Raw genomic sequence first — 21129 nt, forward strand, 5'->3', positions numbered from 1 at the left:
GATGCTAAAAGAGGAAGGGTCCTAATATTTTATCCTGAGCTCCTACCTGCTTTCATGCAAATAGCTCGCTTAGTTTTCTGCATCCCCATTTGACTGTCATTTGAAAGAAAATGGTTGATGGGGGGCACAGCTTTGAGACAAGCATCAGAAAGCGCGTCTGCATTTGGCTCTTTATGCTAGAACTTAAGAATAACATGGAGTTTTATTTAGCTTGTTAGTCATTCGATTTTCATCTAAAGGTCATTTTCATATAAAGTTAGCTCCCAACTGGTATTTCTCCTCCAGTACTGGAACTTCAACATTCCTTGAAATATTTTAATTTCTGTAATTTATGAAGGACTGAATAGTCACCATTTGCACAGGCTTTTCAAACAAGTAGTTCTTAACCTGCTGTTTCAGTACTATTTGAACAAGAGTATCGAAAACAGACTTGTCTTTTCTGACATTGAAAAGCTATACTTTCATACACAAAATGGAAGACTTCTGACAGTACTATTGAAGCATCATTCACTTTTGTTAGGGCTGGCTGAAACATGTGGCACAGCAGTATTCTTGTATTTGGTAGCTGCAGAAAAAGGATCTGTAAACAAAATACAATTTGAAGTAACATGAGAGGACGTTTTAGTATATCTATATCACAGTTACTGGGCAACAATTGTTAGCTAACTTGTATTTTGATCACTCAAATTTTTAGGACTACCTATGGAACTAGAACTAAAAAAAAGCCAGGCTACTGCTGTTATCTAGACACAATAAAAACTTGCTTTTAGGGGTTTCTCCTTAATTTTTGTTTTTGAAAGCATTCCAGGTCTGTTAATTTTTACAGTATCCCATCTTCCAAGCTATTTGTACATCTCACAGCAAGCAGACTGCTGGAAGGGAGAAAAAAGAAATCCATCACCACCCAAAACCTCCAAAAGACAACTACTGTGATGCTAAAGAACTGCAAGTAAAATGAAGATGGATTACAGAAGTACCATTCATTATCATCACATTATCACTTGCAAGAAATGTTATAAATGTTAGTTTTATAAAAAGCTTTAACTACTTACATCATATAAAATTCTTTTCTGCAGTAGAAACAGAGCAGTTATTCCCTCTACCTTGAGAGACAGATTCTGCAAGTCCCTAATTTAGGATTACTTATATACCAAGAGAAAACATCTTTAAGGACTAAATTCCTATTCCTACACTTGCCTAGATAGAAAAGCTTCAAAGTTACAGGTTATCCATTTCTACAAACCAAGTTTTACCAATCCTATGGAATTCTGCTTCTTCATACCTCTTAAGAAGCATGTTAGGTTCCATTTTCCTAGTAATTCATTACCTAGTGTGTTCTACAGCAGTGCCAGGTTTCTAAAACAGTATGTCCCAAAAAGCACAAAGAAATCCCATTTGCAGCACCACAGAATGGTCTGGGTTGAAAATGACCTTAAAGATCATCTAGTTCCAACCCTCCTGCCATGAGCAGGGATGCCTTCTACCAGACCATGCCCTCAAAGCCCCATCCAACCTGTTCCCAGTAACTAAGCAAGCAAGGAAAAAAAGTATCTTTAAGCTCCTTTATAATTTTGAACACTGCTGAGTAGGTTAACTGCATGAAGGCATCTTCAAACTCTTGAACTGTTTGGCCCCCAGACTCCAAAGGACTGTATTTAGTAACTATGAGTCTGATGTCCTTTAAAGGTGACACAATGACACGGCTAAATTTTCCTTGTGATTTTTATTACCCTTATCTTTCAAGAAACAAGATCACAATAGCTGTCAAATATTTGTTATCTTTTAGTGCTACTGTAACTCAGTCCAGAAACAATCCACACCTATATGACAAAGTCAGTTTTATTTTCAGGTTAACAGTCTTTTCTAAAACAGGTGTTTTGAGAATGGTCAGTCATACATCTGTAGAACCAGCAGAATGAACAGAATCATTCGGGTTAGAAGAAACCTCAGGAGGTCTCTGGGCCTCTGGCCAGGATCAGCAATGACTCAGGGTTTCAAACCAGCCATACTTTTAATGCCTACAAAGATTCACAACCTCCCCAAGCAGCCTGTTTCACTGAATAGTTGTTCTCACAGTGAAAGCTGGACTGTTTTTTTGTTGTTGTTTTGGTGTTTTGTTATTTTTTTTAAATTGTTGAATCTACTGGTTTTGTCTACTTCTTATTAGAAGTTACAGCCTTTGCATCTCATCTTCCCAGGGCTGTGAAGAGCCTGGCCCTGATGTTCCTGATGGACCCTTGCAGGTATGAAGGGGCTGCAGTCAGGTACCTCTGAGACTGCTCTTCTTCAGGCTGAAGCAACCCAGGCTCCCCTACCAGGCCTATGCTCCAGCCTCCTGACAACCCTGATGGTTCCTCTGCTGGGCTTGCTGCCAGTTCATGTTTTGCCTGGATCAAGGACCAAAAACTAGATACAGTACTCTAGACACAGCTAAGTAGTACTGAGCAGAGAGAAATAATTACTCCCCTATAAATAACGACTATGCTCCTATTAAATACAGCTCAGGACATCGTTGGCTGCCTTCACTGTCAATGCACACTGCTAAATTCCTTTTCAACAGAGGTGAAAGAAGCATTAACATTTCAATGTTAGAGTCTAAAGCCTAAAGACTCCTTCACAACTTCTTTATACCAGAAAAAAATACTAAGTCTTGTTCCTGCTTAACCCATACTCTCCAAAATGAGACTATTTCAGTATTTCAGATTTGCACAGAAGGTCTGCTAACCTGAAGTGATATTTAAGCTCTGAATCAGCTGCTTTTGAATAAAGGCAAAAAAGGTTCACTATCCCTTCATATTTCATAATATTGCAAAAAATGTTTGGCTCATAACCTTCTTCTTTTCATTAGGAAAGTGTGTTATAAACACTGTACAAAGTGTGGAAGTCACTATACTACCTCAGTCTCATCAGACAAAATAATGCCAAAAACAAGTGCCAAAATAAGCCTCTGGATCAGGTTTTTATGTGCAGGTTGGCTTCACATCACTAGCTCTTTTCATTCTGCTAGAGTTTCACACACTGCTGAAGAGCCACTATCCAAAGCAAGATTTTTCTCAAAGAGACAGCAAGTCTAAAGACTTTTTAAGAGCCTAGCAGCACATCTGATGCCTCAAATCTCTCCTAGCAGACACAAGTTGCAGACACTGGCTGTGAGGTAAGGGGGACCCAGCCCAGAAAGCAAGAATGTTTCATACTATTTTGTGAAATTTTCCACCTAGTTACCGAGGGTAAAGGTTGCACTCCATAACGGAAAGTCAGACCCAGAGATTAGTCACCACTTTCAGTACAGGGTGGTGAGGAGTCACAGTGACTAATGTGTGCTTTAAAGTGACTGTGCTACACGGCTTATCAGCCATCAGGCAGCTAGAAGAGGAAGTTATATACTCAGTAAACTTATCAGTGATATACCCTAAAAATATTTGAGTAATTATTAAGAAGATAATGCCTGTCAATTTTTTTCCCCTATGTTACTTCCAAAAAGCAGCTGTGCCAACTCCAAAATCACAGAATCACTAGGCTGGAAGAGACCTTCAAGATCATCCAGTCTGACCCATGCCTTAATATCTTAACTAAACCAGGGTACTGAGTGCCACATACAATCTTCTTTTAAAAACATCCAGGGATGGTGACTCCACCACCTTCCCAGGCAGACCAATCCAGTACTTTATCCCTCTTTCTGTAAAAAACTTTCCCAATATCCAGTCTATTTCCTTTGGCACAGCGTGAGACTGTGTCCTCTCCTTCTGCCAGTTGCTGCCTGGAGAAAGAGACCAGCCCCCACCTGGCTACAGCCACCTTTCAGGGAGTTATAGAGAGTGATAAGGTCACCTCTGAGTCTCCTTTTCTCCAGGCTAAACAACACCAGCCAGCTCCCTCAGCCGTTCCTCACGGGGTTTGTGCTCCAAGCCTCTCACCAGCCTCGTTGCCTCCTCTGGACGTGCTCAAACGTCTCAGCTTCCTTCCTAAACTGAGGAGCCCAGAACTGGACACAGCACTAGAGGTGTGGCCTCATCAGTGCCCAGTACAGGGGAAGAATGACCTCCCTGCTCCTGCTGGCCACACCATTCCTGACAAGGACCAGGATGCCATTGGCCTTCTTGGCCACCAGGGCACACTGCTGGCTCATGTTTAGCTGCTGTCACCAGCACCCCCAGGTCCCTTTCTGCCTGGGCACTGTCCAGCCACACCATCCCCAGCCTGTAACGTTGCAGGGGGTTATTGGGGCCAAAGTGCAGGACTCAGAGCTAGGACTTATCAAACTTCATCATATGGAACTCTGCCCATCCATCCAACTGTTCCAGGTCTCTCTGCAGAGGCCTCCTACCTTCCAACAGATCAACACACACTCCCAGCTTAGTGTCATCTGCAAACCTACTAATGAAAGACTCAATATCCTCATCCATGTCATCAACAAAAATATTGAACAGAGCTGGTCCCAGAACAGACCCCTGAGGGACACCAGTGGTGCCTGGCTGGCAGCTGGATACAGCACCATTCACCACCACTCTCTGGGCTGGGCCATCCAGCCAGCTCCTAACCCAGCAAAGAGTGCTCCTGTCCAAACTAGGGGCTGCCAGCTTTTCCAGAAGTGTGCTGTGGGAGACAGTGTCAAAGGCCTTGCTGAAGTCCAAACAGACAACATCCACAGCCTTTTCTGCATCCAACAACAGGTCACACTTATGAGAACATTCTAGTGTATTTTTTGCAGCAACATGATCCCTCCCACTAGAAGTTTAAAGTGAGAGCACAGTAATTGCTTAACTCTGCACAGCATTTTACAATATCAGCAGTAGTGCATATAAAAGTTGCACAACCCAGAGAAAAGCTATTTTAGCACTGAGGTGTACACAGAGGCTGCTACCTCATAACTCACGTTTTTAAAAAGCCTGAAACAGACGACAGTCCTTGCAAAGCATAGGACTGTAATCCTTACCCCACATGAGTTCTTAGGACAGGGCATATTTAAAACTAATTAGTACCACACTACAAGCTGGTTTCACATATCTCTCAGTTCATGTGGCACATTACAAATTGTGAGTCCGGTACACAGCAGCAGCACTTGCTGTGTTCAGAGGCACAAACAGTGAAAACACCCCCTTTCAGTCAATATCTACACACCCCCTTGTCTGATGGTACTCTGACCAATGTTTTACCCTCTATGCCAACGATAGAAGTCTAGCACACTACACACTGTTACAACCAGTCAGGACAGAATCGATGACTCATTTCTCCTCTCTTCTCCCTAAGAACAGTTTTCAGCTTGTTCAAGTCTGTGTTGATGTAGTTGCCTGGAAAGCTTTATGAATATTAGTTAAGAGGATGATGCTGACATAATACATCATCTACCGCTCACAGTAAAGGGTGACTAAACTCACCAAGAAAAACATGATGTAGTTCCTATTCTGGTCTTACCCTCTACCTTCAAGCTGCAACAGCCTAAGGCTCCCGCATCACAATCAGCACCCCCAGTCAAATAGAGATGGGAATACACAGACCCTTCATTCAAGCCATTTGTTTACAGGCTCGGACACCCAAATCTACATCCAGCTCATACACTAGATGTTTCCTTCCCACTTTTTCCCGTCCAGCTCCCAACTTCTGTTGACACACTTTCAGAACTAAAACCTGGTAAATTTAATTCAAACACCAAAAAGTTAAGAGTACTGAGCAATTTCAGCAACTACCACAATCAATCCAGATGTGTTTACTTAGGGGATTAGAAGAGCAGCAAAGAGCCCTTTCATAATATACTCTTCAAGCTTCCAGTTTGCAATAACCAAAATTATATCACGCTTCCTGTATGTAAATGGGCTTCTCACTGAAGTTTTACAGTTAAAAAAAGGCATCACAACCTAAGCTTCCAATGCAGTCCCATGGTTTTCTTTAAACTTGAACAAATATTCCATTAGCTCAAAGCTTTCTATTAATAGAAGAAAATACTTTCCACATTATGCTGGCAAGAAAAAAATTTCCTTTTTATATTATTTAATTCAGAAAAGACAGTGTTTAACTTCAAATACTAAACACTTAAGTACTACACACTTCAACACTTCCTCTTCTTCATTTTTGTTTCTGCCACAGACTGACGAATAAAACACCCGTTTCCTTAGGATAATCACTTCTCCTGCTTGGCAAGCTATCTCCCCACAACACAGGGTATCATTGTTCAATAAATTTTCTGAGAGGATGTTAACAGTGGGGTAGCAGTGTAAAATAAAAATTATAATCTAAAACCTTTCTGTAATATCTTTCACAGATATTTTGCTACCTCCATACCAGTCTCACCCTAGAGGTCAGCAAAAGAGGTAAAGAATCCTATTAATGTGTTTTTACTGCCCTGCACAGAGCTATTATTTAAGAACGTAACTAAACATCTCCAAAATAATTCAAACTTCTCTTCATTATTCCCTGCTGAACTGCAGCCTTCGGTAAGAACAACCCTGCATTGAACATCAGGGCGATAACGAAATTCCTCTACGCCAAGCCACTCATGAGACTCAGCACAGAGGCTTTCACCATTCTCATCAGTACTTTCATTTATTTGTCTTCCCCTTCTTGCTTAACAGTTTGAGAATGCTACTGCTTTTTTAAAAGCTTTTAAAAAGGATTTAAAGAACCAGCTTAGTCAGAAAGGATTTAAATAAGGAACTTGGTGATGTTCAAATTCCCAGTTACTAAAAATATAGTATTAAAACTATTTCTGCAAGAGAACAGCTAAATAGCATCTTCAGCATTGCTCCCACAAAGCCATCATTAGAGTCTTTCATTGTAACATCACACAACTGCTTTGTAACACCTACATCTTGCCCATGTACACACAACATAACTAAAAAGGTACAAATGAAATCAACAACTGAAATTACATTTATCTTATCCTACCAGTTGGTAAAACCTGGTGTGAAAGTACTGAGGTGACTCTCAATCTACACAGAATGATTTATATTACACTGTATCATCATGTGCCTCAAGTAGCAACTTCGACACCTTAAACTATGTGTTGTACTCAAGGAAGGCTTCTGGTCATCACTTAATCTGTTATCTTTAGAAGCCTAGGCAAGCAAATGATCACTCAAACCAATCAAGCTTGAATGCCAAGTGAAAATACAAGCTAGCCAATCAAACTGCCTGGTAAATGTGTTCATACCAGTGGCACAGTGTGCTGCACTGAATATCATTTATTTTCCATTTCTTTGTTTAAGCAACTTTACTGTCACTTTAAATTCTGAGACAAGAGTACTTCCACAGGAAAAAAAAACCACAAGATGGAAACCAGGACCATTTCTGAACTTTGTCTTACTGTTCATGAAAAAATTTGGGGCAGAAGAAGTAAAGAATGTGCGGTCAAAAAAGATGGTTTAGGAAGGACATTTGGAAAAAGTGACTTACAAACATACATCACAGTTCTTAGTCACATTTTCATGGGAGGTCCTAGAGCTCTAAAGTTTACTTTAAAATAGAAAGTATTTTATAAAAATTATCCAAGAAGCATTTTATGGCATTCTTATCCCAATGTCCAGCAGACATCTGTATACACATTGATTTGGAAAGAGGAAGGGAAGTAAAAGAGGTGCCATGTAGACTAGCTGAAACATGGAGGGCCAAACATTCTATAAACTGTTCCCCAGTCAGAACTGCAGCTGACAAAGCTGTTTAGGACGAAGTCAGTCTCACCTTTAGACTCCCTGAGACGAGCCATGTTGTGAATGTGTGCTAAGTAGCCATGATGTTTGGTAAGTAAGTGGTGAATCAACTAATCCCACGTGATCAGTTACAGAAGTCTAAGGACAGAACTAAGGGTTCAACTGGAAACAGTGCAAATCAGTTTTAAAAGAAGAGAATGAAGGCAAAATTAGGGCACAGAAAAACAATTATTCTGGTCTACCAACTGTCTTTTTCCATGAAGGAGGGCACTATCTTATTTCATACTGCTATTTCTGCTGTGTTCCTGCCCAAGTTTTCCTCAAAAATACCAAATATGTCAAGAGATCTGCATCTATCAGCAAGGACAGATCACATCCTGGTTTTATAAGTAACCTTCTAAATCTAGGACAAATAGGCATAATCTGAGAAAACTGTTGTCGAGAGCAGAGCTCAAAATTGAGACAATACTGGCTTGGAATTCAAGAGCTCTCATTAACATAGCACTACAGCAAGCCAGGCCACTTTTTAAGGTACTTGCCTAGCTAAATGCAGGCCAGGACAAAGGCTTGCACAACACAGCCTCTGCTAAAATCAGCTGTTGCAAGAACTGCTCCTGCATGGCCATTTTGCTGTTAGAGCCACTGCAGGTGTCTTTGCTCTCAACTACTCTCCTCTTTGTGACTGTCATGCCAGGAGTAGGATGGCACATCCAACTATCAGTGGCACCAAGAATACCCTAAATTCAAATCTATTCTAGAAATATAGCAATGGGAATGAAGGGAAGTCTCACAGGGGGTTATTCTAGAAGGTCCCCACATCAGTTGCACTTGAGCACTACTTTAAAAGGTGGGTAACTTCATCATTTCAAAGGTGCACAACAGAAGCACAAAACACTCACATGACAAGGACAATATTAAACATGTGAATGCCACACCTTGCATGACAGACATTGTAAAACAAGAACACACCCCACAGGAGCAATTACAGGTCTGCAGAGGAGAGAGGCAGCAGCCTTCGTGCAAGCCAATTAGGAAGAAATCAAAAAAATTCACTTTACATTAGGCTACAGCCATAACACATGAGGTCTGCTGAGAATTTAATGACAGCTGGGGCAGACCAAGATGGCCTGAAACATTCCATACCAATTCCAGCTCATGGAATCTCTTAACACTGCTTTATCAAGACAACATACAAAGATGGGGATGGTTCAGGACTGGCCATAAAAACTGCCACCCCAAAAGGCATATTTTGTTTATCTGGAAGCAGAAGTCAGGCTGAGATGCTAGCATATTTCAGCCCATGTTAAGCTATTCCCCTGCCAGTGCAGAAAAATTAACTAAGTTCATGCAAACAGTCTAGGCCATGCACTTTTAACTTATATGACAGGTCAGTGTTAATTTTATTGAACCACATGAAGTGCAGTTATCCATATGCACATCTGTATAAACAATGATAGTGGATCACAAATTACCCATGCATTGGTAAGCTTTGTTGGTAAAGAACAGAAGCAATTTATCTGAAATCCCAGAACAGATCTATTTTCTCTTCTTCCTAATACTTAAACTTGAAAAAAGTAGAAAAACTGTTTTTAAAAAGTCTTTTTACACAAGGAATGCAAAATGCTGTTCTAGCATAAGACACAAATTGAGTTAGAATTTTAGTTTAACACCTTCAGAAGAGAATCAGCAGGTATATTATTCCTCCCTGAAACTTTCCAGATGGGCTCCATACCTCATTGAAGACAAAGAACAGAAAAGAAACAGCTTTTATACACAGCAGTGTTACAGTCCAGCAAAGACTGTAAACAAATCAGCCAAAAAAATAAGTCTAACTCTGAACAAATCTGATTGCCTTTTCAGATAATGCACATTGTGAGCTGCCTTAAGTGAATAATCAGATGTGTGAGTCTTATGCAGAAAAGAAGTGTCACATCTTTAAAATGAAGGCATCTGCCAAAGTATAGATTTTCCTATATTCCCGGGACAGCTTTACAGAAGACACTCAAACAAATTAAGTATTGAAGTTTAATAGTTTCATTCCAACAGCCTGAGTAACTATCCTAATCTAAAAAGGATTGTTCAGAGAAAGTTCTTGGCTTCCCAAAGTTTCCTCATGTTTGACAGTAAGATTTATAAAACAAACTTAGACAGAACTGACACTTATTCAGTTCTGCTTCTATGGGGCAAGAGCACAAACTGTGATCTCTTATTCTGCAAGGAGGCAGTCAGGGCAATCACCAGAACTGTCCAGCATAAAAACTTGCAGCAAAATTCCTTAAGCATATTCAGACACTGAACACTGAGTACTCATAGAGACAGCGAGACACTTTCCAGGAAGAACTTAAATCACCACTAACCCCCAACATTTGAGCTAATGTGCAGACTTCACAGCAGGCAATTGAAAAAACGAACACAAAATAACAAACAAACAACTTCCAACAAATACCAAATAAAAAACCCTACTGGAACAGGTACTATTCAGTGTAACTACACAAACCACTTTCTTAACATATGCAGGAGACAGAAAAACACAGCCATGGGCCGCACACACCCACAGGCCCTTAGAGATGTAACTGCTAGGTAAAAAGCTACATGTTCTTTGGCACGCATCAGCACGAAAATCTATTTGACATACAGCTTGGTTATCTGCTAACATATCTCATGGGCAATCACTGGGATTGCTGCCTGGCTAAGAGGTAAACAGATACAAAGGTCCTCTCAGATCTCTGAACTTTACTAGACCTACAGGACTCATTAAAAGAGGAGATGAGAGGTGTGGAGACTGTTATAAGACAATCATAATAGTGACAAGACAAACATCATCCTAAATAATAATACACTTTCTGTCCACAAACACTGTCTTTTACTCCATCAAATCACTCTATGACAAATACACAACACTAAAAATACTGTCTTGCAGTTTATAAGCCTTGTGACGAAAGGAGAAAGCCTTTTTCTCTGATTCTGATTGAAAATACTATAAAACAGCACTATAAATGCATGTCAAGACATTTGTCATGCTACATTTTCAACAATGCATGACCAAAACCATAAGCCATGCAATATCAGCCTAAAACCTGCTGAGCAATACAAACCATTAAAATCAGAAGCATCTTCATAATAGTGTTATGAAGATTAACCAAGATAAGGGTTCTTCAAGCAAATTATGGATACCTAAGTACAATAGTCCTCCTGTAACTGTCCTTGTAACTGCAACAGAGTGATAAGAACAAACTTTATCTGCATGTTACACCCATCAGAGTCAAATTTGACTAAGCTGTGTTGCCTCTGTCACATGTTCTAGAAAGGCTTGCAGTGCTAAAAGCTTTGTTCCTGATTCTACTACCACGGGATGCAGAGGGAGAATAGGAAGAAAGCACATATGCATGCATACTCAAAAAGAGTTACAGGTAAGGTAAAAGAACATGGTTCTAGTGTTTGGCTTTACTGCAGCATAACAAAACAGAGAGCTTCTGCTTTCCTGCCACTCTTCTCTGCCCTCCAGGCCTTTGAAGTGGAATAGTATCCCATGTCTAATTCAGTCATTCAGTTCTGAGCTCCTCAAATGAGACAGGTAAAGAGTTTAGTCAAACTCTATGATGTTTAAGAGTTTAATATAAACTCTATCTTAGTATAAATTAAGGGGAAAAAAAAACCCAAACAAGAAACTTCTTATGCAAATATTCATTCTGCATAGTAAACCTAAGCCATGCACCTTACCTTGTTCAGATTGTCCAGTGACTAGGAAGTAATGTAAACAAGAAAGCATAAACTGCCTGCAATCTGTAAAATTATGCTTTAAAAAAAACCCCAAACACTTCATACCAAAGAAAAATACTTTTAGAGCAAGAAATATAATTATTTAGCCCAACTACTTGAGCTTTCCTATTTGAGGTATTGTACCTCAAAAAACTGAGGTTTTTGAGGTGTTTTGCCTCAAGTAACTTTTAAAAGTCAGCACAAGTGACTTTACCAGTGAGATATGTATTATTCCACCCTACTTTACATAGTTTGTTCCAAACAGAAGAATGAAGAAATGTTACTTCTCTTAACACTTATGCCTGTTTGCACATATGGAAATAGCTGAGCCATTTTTTCAGACCTGCATGGAGGAAGCTAATGACCTTGGTTACTGCAAAACACAAAACAAAGGCCAACAAGAAAACGGTTCTCATTGGAAAGCACTTGCCATTCAGCTGTGTACCATGTGTAGCATCCAGTTTCCAAGTCACAGTTAGTGCTAAAAAGACAAATTCTGATTAATCTGAAAATTCAGGATACAATCACTGCAGTGGATAGAAGTTTAAACCCATAATGCTAAACTCTTCAATAAGTTCCTTAATATTAACTTCCAAATTAACTTCCAAGTTCACTATGGCACCTTGGAAGGAACAATGCCTTTAATACTTCTTGCTTCAGTGCCAAACAGGATGCCACAGCCCTTCCTTCCTCTCAAGACCGAAGTCCACCATAAAAAGTTAAAAAATTTCTAGGAAAACAAAACCACTACAGTGTTGTTTTTCTATGTTAGTGCATGAGCACTTCTAATAGTCAATAACAGGATTCAAACTATTTCAGCCAATGTGCTGTCTCACAGAACAGAAATAAACAGTTTCACTTAGGAGGACCACCTTCAGCTTTCTGGCACATTTTCCAGAACGAGTTGATTTTTTTTTCCCCAAAAAATTAAGATCCATATTAATTCATAATTCCCCATACCTGTGTGCAAAGTATACACATGCTTTCAGAGCAATTTGCAAACAATTATGTGAAAAACAGCATCTGCATTTTAGTAACAGCATCTTAAGCAAATGTATTAATTTTTGCTTATAAATTAGAGCCAAGTTTTTGCCTCTAAAAGACCAAGATGGTATGCCAGAAGACAAGAATGAACTCTTGTCAAGTGGCACTCAAACTACTACACAAAATCTGACTAAAATCAAATTTAGATAAACTCACGGTTCAGAGCTTGGCACTGTAAGGAACTCTTACCTTGCATGCTTACAGATTAGTATGGCATTATGCTTGGTAGGACTTCTGTCAGGCTCCTAATACACAGGAACTAAAAGTAACACAAGTTAAGTTTTTAAGCTACAACATATCAATAGTTTCTATGCACTCCTGAAAAAGTTAAGTTACCAGAAAAAAACCCAGTACCTATGAACTAACCCAAATTAGAGTCATAAGAATTAAAATCTCTAAGTAGTACACAAAAAAAAAAAAATCCCACCAAAACAAAACAGGGCTTTCAGAATTTGTTTAAATGCTTTTGATTTTTTACAGAAATTGTAGTACATAAATTTGAACCAGAGTAACTGTCAGAAGATGAAACAGAATTCTACATCAAACGTTGTTTTCCCGTTGTTAAGACAGTAACACAGCATTACAGTTTTTCAGATGTCCTTTCTAAGCAACAGCAGTGATGGGAACACTTTGCTCCAATACAGCCTGTGTTCAGTCTGAAACCAACACATGGGCAGTGGTATTTGGCATAAAGCATCTGCAGACAGCAAGTGCAGTTTCCCATTGACAAGGCTGATGTGGGGAAGTAAAAAAAGAAATTTAAAAAAATCAAATAAACTGTAATTACTGTAGAAGCATACTAGAACTCTAAACAAGCTACAGGATCATATCATGCCCTCTAGATGAAAGACAGAATTAATGACCATGAGGCATGACCTTTTCTACTGCTGCTTCTCTTCAGCAAATTATGCCACCTAAATAAGGAGACTGGCTCATTATTTCTGATTTAGCAGTAGTCTGGAATATTAAATGGAGCATATACAGTTGAATTCACTTTCTTAGATAGGACATAAGCTGTCTGGAAAACTGGAAACTGGAAAAAAATAGTCTGGAGACTCTGTCTCCTTATTTAGCTCTGCTCCAGTAACCAACTGTCCAGCACTAGAGTGAACACAAGCAGGAACTTGGGTGTGTGCATAAGTAAATATTTTGTCGCTGTTATGTACATTTCAAATGGCTGAAATGAACTGTGAGAAGTCATTCGGCACTCATCACACAACAGTTTAAGATCTTAGGAGGCTAAGTAGAACACACACTCTAAAAGGAGAAAATTAGAAAATGCAAACATATTTCAACATAAAAAAAACCAAGCAGTGAGAGCAGGTGACTTCTTAATAAAGAACTTTTGCAGACAAGTGTTCTATTAAAGATTTTCTGGGGAGGTAACATATGCCAAAATACTTGTAATAATACTTCAAGAAATGAAAAACATTACCTTTTGCTTAGGGCTTTAAGCTAGGTCTTACAAAATCCAAGAGGCCTGTTCTTTGAGGCTGGACAGATTTCCATATTCTGATAGGATTAAAGACTCCCATTTATTTTATAGTTAAGTCAGAAAGAAAAAAAAAAAAAGAAAAACTGCAACCCAACCCAACCCAACCAACCAACAATACCAATCAAATTTAAGTTCTAGTATTAGAGACATGAACTATGATCAAGCAAAACAAAAAACCCATCCTTCTCTAAGTTAGACACTATAAACACAAACCCCCAATAAGTTTTGATACCTCACAGTGACACTTTGCTATCAGAGTTTGTATAAAAACCGAAATAATATACTAATTAGACATAATAAATGTAATAATACTAGGTTTTTTTATTTATATGGAATTAGTCCATATCAGTACTTAAAACTTCACTCTGTGAATATTTAAGCTTACAGTAGCAGCAAGACTGACACAGGCCTAAACAGGCAGTCTAGGAAAAAAAGATCTTCTTTCCAAAATGCAAGGAGGTTACAGAACTTTACATGGGCATACTGGTTTATGACAACTAAGAGGTAAACCAGCCTCTGAAACATTTCACTAAGAACATGATCAATTGCCTGGGGACCCTTGAAAACCAGTGATCATAAACAGCTGCAGGCAGTTTGTAAATTCTCAAATGGGGGATTAGAAAAAACGCCCTAAATATAAACAGCTTCCTGGGGTTTTTTGCTCACTTCCGTTGATTTATTTTGTGATATCCATCTCTTCCACCACCGAAGTAACCTTACTGTAACTGAGGATACAGTTAATCATTATTCATACTTCAAACTTTTTTCCCAGTTTCAGCCATGATATGCTTACATCTTCTCTGGAAACTGAATCCAACTCTACATGTTCCATTTAAGATTTCAGATTACTGCTAAATCAAAAACAATCCAGAGGGAATTTATTTTAAATTTAGCCATTCTTAAGCAAACATATTCCTAAGTGCTCTGCACCAGTTCATCTTAAATCAACCAAATTAAGCTGATGCAACTTTTGAAAACATTCAGTGTTGTGCCCAACAGGCTTAGCATTTCCCCAAGGAAGAACAGGTGTACAGCTCTAATCCTAATTTGCATCAATAACCAGAGACACAACACCACAAAGTTTAGTGCAAAGCTTACTGCATGGTGCAGGATCTTCCTAAGATTCAGCCTGAGGAAATCTCTACATGAAAAGAAAAAGAAACAGAAGACTACAAAACAGAGTAGAAAGAGATCAACTCTAAAGCAAAGGAGAAAAGTCAGGAACAGGAGGACATTGCAATGTGACTGCAAAACTCAGACTTCAGAACCCTCACAGGTCTACTAATATCAGCAACTTCATTTTTGTATACAAACTTTATCAAGAGTGAGATGTCCTTGAAATTTATACACAGCAGTTGAAAGGTAACCTCTATCAAATGGAGAGGGTAAACGACACCTGATTTTTTTCTTCAGGTACCTTCAAATGAACAGGACGTTCTCCCATTCTAGAGTTACATATTGGAAAAACTATTTTTTCGGAAAAAAGTAATTAAATGTTGAACATGTGCTTTTCTGGCTAAAAAAATTCTTCTGTTAGAACGAATGCAGTGAAGTTCTCCTGATTTGTGATGCTCATCATTTTCTCTGAGGATCTAGACCCAAACACTGTTTCATTAAGAACTACTCTATTTGCAATGATCACCTCAATAGCCTCAGATACTCTGACAAACTGTTTCTTCATCTGTGCAACAAACTAGACTCCAACATTTTTAAATGCTATCAGACTGCAAGCAGGACCCACCTGACTCACAGTAAAGCAAGAAGTTTTACTCAGCAACCAAAAGCATGACCTCCAGGCACAGCAGTCCTCTTATTTTACAGATCCTGCATATATGTTAGCTAGAGGGTAAGTACCATGTTTCCCTAAAACTGATTCACTTTTACTATGTATTTTGGTTCTATTAAAATTCCTAACAACAGCCACAGACCTTCAAAACAAATTATATTGGTGAGAAGTACTTCATTCTCTGTATCACCCATATCCCCTCAAGATCTGTTCTGGGGAAGAGAAACAGTGATAACTGTTAGTATTACCTCAAGCAAGCATCCTCATACAGGAGATGCTTGTGGTTATTAATGCTCTGTAGCCTCACTAGAACAGCTGGGTTTCAGGATAGTTAAGAAACGACCAGAATAGAATTTCTGTTTGAAAGATAAGACAGAGATATCTGTGTTACATAAAACTTCCCCATTAACAGCTCTTAAGGTCTTCAGCATCTGCTGGGACAGTGGTGCCTGGATGCTTGACAGTCTTAGTGTGCGCAGCATCTTTGGGGACAGTGGTATCCATGGTACAAACAATTCTCCCAGCAGGGAGAGATCTCTGAAGACAGTGGACCTAGTGTTACATTAATCTTCACAGCATCTGTCTGGACTAGGGTAATACCATAGCCATACTAAATAATATGTCACAGCATCTGTATTGTCCACTCGCCACAAACAGTATCAAATAACATCGTAGGCCAACAGCCCACCAAAATTAGAAAAAAAAATCCAAACAGAAGATGCATGCAATTTTATTACAAATATCTGTATCTTCACAGTCCACTCCTGTTCCAGGAGACTTAACTGTAATGAGCCATTTCTTCAAAAAGCTACATTTTCTGCTTCTTAAAAATGTTACTCATTTGTAAAATCCATCGCTTGTTTCAATACATTCTTTATTAATCCTTAAAAATCAATATACTACATTTTGTTCTTCATGTCTTTTATATGCTATCGTCACACATTGTAAATAAAGAACTCCAGTATTTAGAAATAAAAATACCTAAGATTAACTCTCTTATTCAGCTCTTCCAGAGACAGGGAGGTTTGCGTGTGGGCTGAGTTTTTTGCATTGATAAGGAAATCTTCAGTTTTTCATTATACTGTATCCCTGATATAACACTACTGATGTCTACCTGAAACATTAAGTTCTGAATTAATTTCTGTCTTAAAATATTACAACCACAACACACTTTCATTATGCAGAAAAGTAGATGCTTATCAACATGGCTCAATACTTAAAATTTAGGGGTAGAGGCGTTCTATATTGAGATTACCAGCCCATGACTTAAAATAATCTGTCTTTGCTCTCTTCAAGTTGTCATTTCCCCATTTTATAAATTCACTACAAGGACAACACAGAAATCTACCTCATTAGGGGGCTTTATCAGCTTACTATTGTTGCTCCCTTAGATTTTGACCTAAAGCTTCTCCCGATCACAACTTGATTTGTCCAATACCCTCTAAGACTGACATACTACACAGGGTACACTGGAATATTTTTCTGAAGGACAAAGTATATGTTTTTCAGTAGAATGTGATAATCTGTGTCTGATTTTGAACTAACAACCTAAAAGGAAAGAAATATGGAAGCAAACACATTGACCTTTCCAGTAAATTAAGCCCTAGATTATTTTAGGGCAAAAAAAGAATAAAAGTTATTGGTTTCACAGCGAGAAAGTATTTAAGGCTACAGAGCCTCAAAAACCCTGCTTGTCAAGTAATAATACACCTAAGCAACTACATTAAATATAGTGAAAAAAAATCAAATTGATTTTAGACAAACCATTTAATAAATGTGGTTTGAAGTGAAGCCTGCCAAAACTCCTATAAGGCCTGCTGTCTCAGACGAAGTACCATGCACCTGCTCAGTTTATGCTAATACTTCTATGGAACCATTCACTTGAATAACTGTGCATAAACTAATAGCTGTCAAGTGGTTTGAGAATTTTCTAAGATGTTCAAATGAAAAAAAAAGTTTAGAAACCGACTAAACTGAACAACAGCTATTTATTCTACATTGCACCTTAGTTTCAGTACCTTGCCAGAAGATTATGCATTAACTACTTTTCACAAGGATTTTAAGCAAAATTTACGCCAGAAAGCACACAACATTAAAAGAAATGCAACCTGCCACTACGTCAAGAAGTTTAGTTCAGCAGCACTTCAGGAAGTTTAAGAGTGGCTTCAACAGAGCAGACATGCAACAAGGAAAAAAAACACCTACAACAAAACACCTTTACAACACCCTTAAGAGACTTATAATAATACTTTCTCTTCCTGAGCTGAAATCCCACACTTTGAAGTCCCCTCCTGCGCAGCTAGGTATGTGGTACTGCTCTAAGAGAGATGTACACACTGCCCATACCAAAACCATAGAATTTTACTCACAAACTAGGTATGTTCCGTAAATTACATATTGGCAAGAGAAATCAAAAGAGCAGATGGCCTCCCTAGCTAGAGGGGCCTCAAACTCGAGAAATGGAAGAGACCACAAGCGTAGGATTGCTCTTCCCAGTCTCTATCCGGTTGACACGTGTAGGTCTTCAGTGAAAGAGGTTCTCCAAGTGAGTACCTGTGGTATGCCGCGCTTTAAATCCACCTATGCCGTTCCCAACTTACCTCCTCAGCCGCAAATGCAAAAGCTTGCACTGCTGGCAGTTCCTCCTCCAAAGGCGGCTGGAAGTCTTTTTTGGAGCCTCAGGGCTCTTAGGTTGGGGCTCTGCTGTTCCTTATGGGCAGACACTCCCACCAGTGAGGTAGCAGTACGCAGAAGCAGCTAGAAAGTTTGCCACAATCTCTACCTTCCCCTGCAATTTGCTCCTCTCCCAGCCTCAGCTTCTTCTCCTTCCTGGCGAAAGGGACCGGCTTTAAGGGCGTCGGCGGAGGCACCACTTCTCGCAGAGGTTTCCTGCCTCAGCGGTGCCGCAGCTGGAAGGGCTCTCCCGCTGGAGGGCGGCTCCGGGCCGGGGGACGCCGGGGGCAGCGCTCGTTCGGGGTTGCGGCCACCGCCGCGTTTGCCGCGAGCCTCATGCTCGTCGCGGTGCTCCCTGACATCATTCATTCTGCTACGCGCACGCCCGCCCACTCCATTTCCAAGCAGTGACTCACCCCGGCGCTGCCGCCGCCGCTGTCCGGGGCAGGGCGGGCCGGGCCTCTGGCAGCCCCCGCCCGCCGCGCAAGGTGCCGGCCTCGCCCGCCCGCGCGGCCCCCCCGCCCCGCGCCTCTGTGCGCGCGCCGCCCCCTCCGCCGTGGCCGCCTGCGCCTCTGCTCGGCCAGCCCCGCACGGCTCTCCCGGGGGACGGCTCAGCCCCGCTGCCGCCGGGCAAGCGCCACGTTTCCCGCAAAAGGGGGCACCGACACCTGCCCTGCCCCCCCGAAACGCCTGTAAGGGAAGGGCACCGCCCGCCCCCGCAGCCAGCGCGAGGCAGGTGCCGGGGCCGCCCCCGCAGCCGGGCCACTGCCGAGCGCCGCCGCCCTCCGCAGCGACCGGCTTCCCGGTTTTGCCGGGGGATTTGATTTCCCCAGCTCTGCTCACATGACGGATGACTGCCACAGAAAGCCCCTACTCAAGTGTTTCACCCCCGTCTCTGAACTTGGCTCTCCTTGGGGTTGTTTGGCTTTGCCTTTTTTTTTTTTTTTTTTTTTTTTTTGTGGGTGGAGGGGTGTTTTCGCACCCCCCCCCCCCCCCCCGGTCTTTTGTTTTCAAAAGAGTTTCCCCATCATTACGTAGCAGCCAGATTTTGTTGGGAGTTTTCCAGTGTAAGAAACACGTGATTGGCGGGGGAGGAAGGGAGGGGGAAGAAGGTGTCAACTCATCCTCACCGAAACTCGCTCTGGCCGATACACACCTGTGCTGCCTTAGTCACCCGGCAGCAGCGCCGAGCGGCCACATGACAGAGAGGCGGCACGGCACACAACCCTGGGTTCGAGGAAGGCACCTGACCCTCTGTTCGTCACACCCCCTGGAAAGCCCCCTTCACCCAGCTATTGGCTATTCTGCTTGGGTTGCTCACACTTTGTTTTTTTTCCACAAAAGCTTGGGGGAAGGGAAGAGAGAATCTGCTTTATTCCAGCACAGAGTGGAAAAATTTTCCGCACTCTCAGTTTTCTGTGGGACAGGGAAACCACCCTGGCCCAACAGTGACAGCCAGGGCACTGCCTCAGACAGAATGCCAGGATTTCAAAGTTTTATCTCCCGCAGGCTTAATGCAAACAGTCTCTTATAACCAGATAAACAATTCAGCAAGGCTACAGCTGTTCTTGTTGCTAAGTGAATGCACATACAGACCTGTAGTGCTGAACCAAAGACATCTGCTGGAACCTCACAGCTCTCTTTACTGCTACTGTGATCCCCCTCCTGCCACCCCTCCAATTCTCCTAAGTGGGTAATGCCTCTTTTAAAATATAATCTGATGGAAAAAAAAAGGTATCATGGGCAGGGCATTTGTTTTTAACTGATAAAGATATCTACATATGCCTTATTGTGTACACAATCACATGCATGCCTTTGCAGAACCGTATCTTATTTCAAGCTGTTATACAGAGAGGATAATCACTGACAGAGTAACAGATCAAGAGTAGAAATAGCAATGCAAGTGAAAAAAAAAAGTATCTACAGGCAAACATACATATATGTACAGCAAAGGCTAACCCTCCCCTAGTTTTCCTTAATAAAAAAAAAACAAAAAACAACCAGCCACTGAAGAAAGGTTAAAAGCAAAGACTGGAAACTTTACTGGCATTTTTCCAAATTATTAAATAGATTGATAGGCTGAAACACTGGCATTACTCTTAAATAATATTCTCTGAAGCACCGCATTTAAGTAAAAAAATAGCAGTACATTTTCTCACTCTGTTCAAGGCTACACTTTGCACCCAACCCCACAAGCCCATCCATGCAGATGAGAGGTTGAAGTGTAGGGCTCAGAGGTGGATCTGTGAGGAGCAGCTTGCAGGAGAGGGTCTTTAACTAATCTGGTAAGAACTGTTTGCAAGTCCTGCATAACAACAAACTTTTGAAAGCAAGCAGCAAATTTGTGAAGTCACAAAACTTGCCAGAGGAAATAGCAGCACATCTCTTGATCTTTATTTTCAACTACATTGACTTCAGAAAATTGTTTTCAGACAGAATTATGTGAGAGATTAACAAGACTTACAAAATGATAACTTATTTTAAGGAAAAAAGAAACCTTGCACACACAGACAGAATTCCATGGGGAGACTCACATACAAGTCACATTCCCCTTCACCACCCAGGGAGGCAAATGAGAGAGTATAGAAACAGAGTTTTGAGAGGGAAAAGAAATTACTGTTCCTTTCACTTGGAACAAACCCAGCATCTTTTTCATTACTGTTTACTTTTTCCCCTTTCATGAGATCACCAGGGATATTATTAGAAACAGTAATTCTATAAACAAACACAGT

General features: G+C 40.6%; 1 protein-coding gene across 3 annotated transcripts in view; it reads right to left on the minus strand.

Annotated features, from left to right (window-relative positions):
• The window catches only part of SGMS2 (sphingomyelin synthase 2), a 43896-nt gene that overhangs the window by 21266 nt on the left and 1501 nt on the right, over positions 1-21129 (minus strand). Inside the window, exon 2 of one of the 3 annotated variants that reach the window (XM_066186262.1) lies at positions 12633-12702. The exons of 1 other annotated variant lie outside the window; for it this stretch is intronic. The gene's annotated coding sequence lies outside the window, so the exon portion shown is untranslated. Of the gene's footprint in view, positions 1-12632; positions 12703-18324; positions 18828-21129 lie in introns of those variants that run through there. One more of the 3 variants, XM_066186263.1, reaches the window with a different exon arrangement.

Source organism: Chamaea fasciata, unplaced genomic scaffold (assembly GCF_029207755.1).
Source record: "Chamaea fasciata isolate MVZ Bird 193981 ecotype frontalis unplaced genomic scaffold, bChaFas1.0.hap1 SCAF_6, whole genome shotgun sequence".
In the NCBI taxonomy this organism is placed as follows: domain Eukaryota; kingdom Metazoa; phylum Chordata; class Aves; order Passeriformes; family Sylviidae; genus Chamaea; species Chamaea fasciata.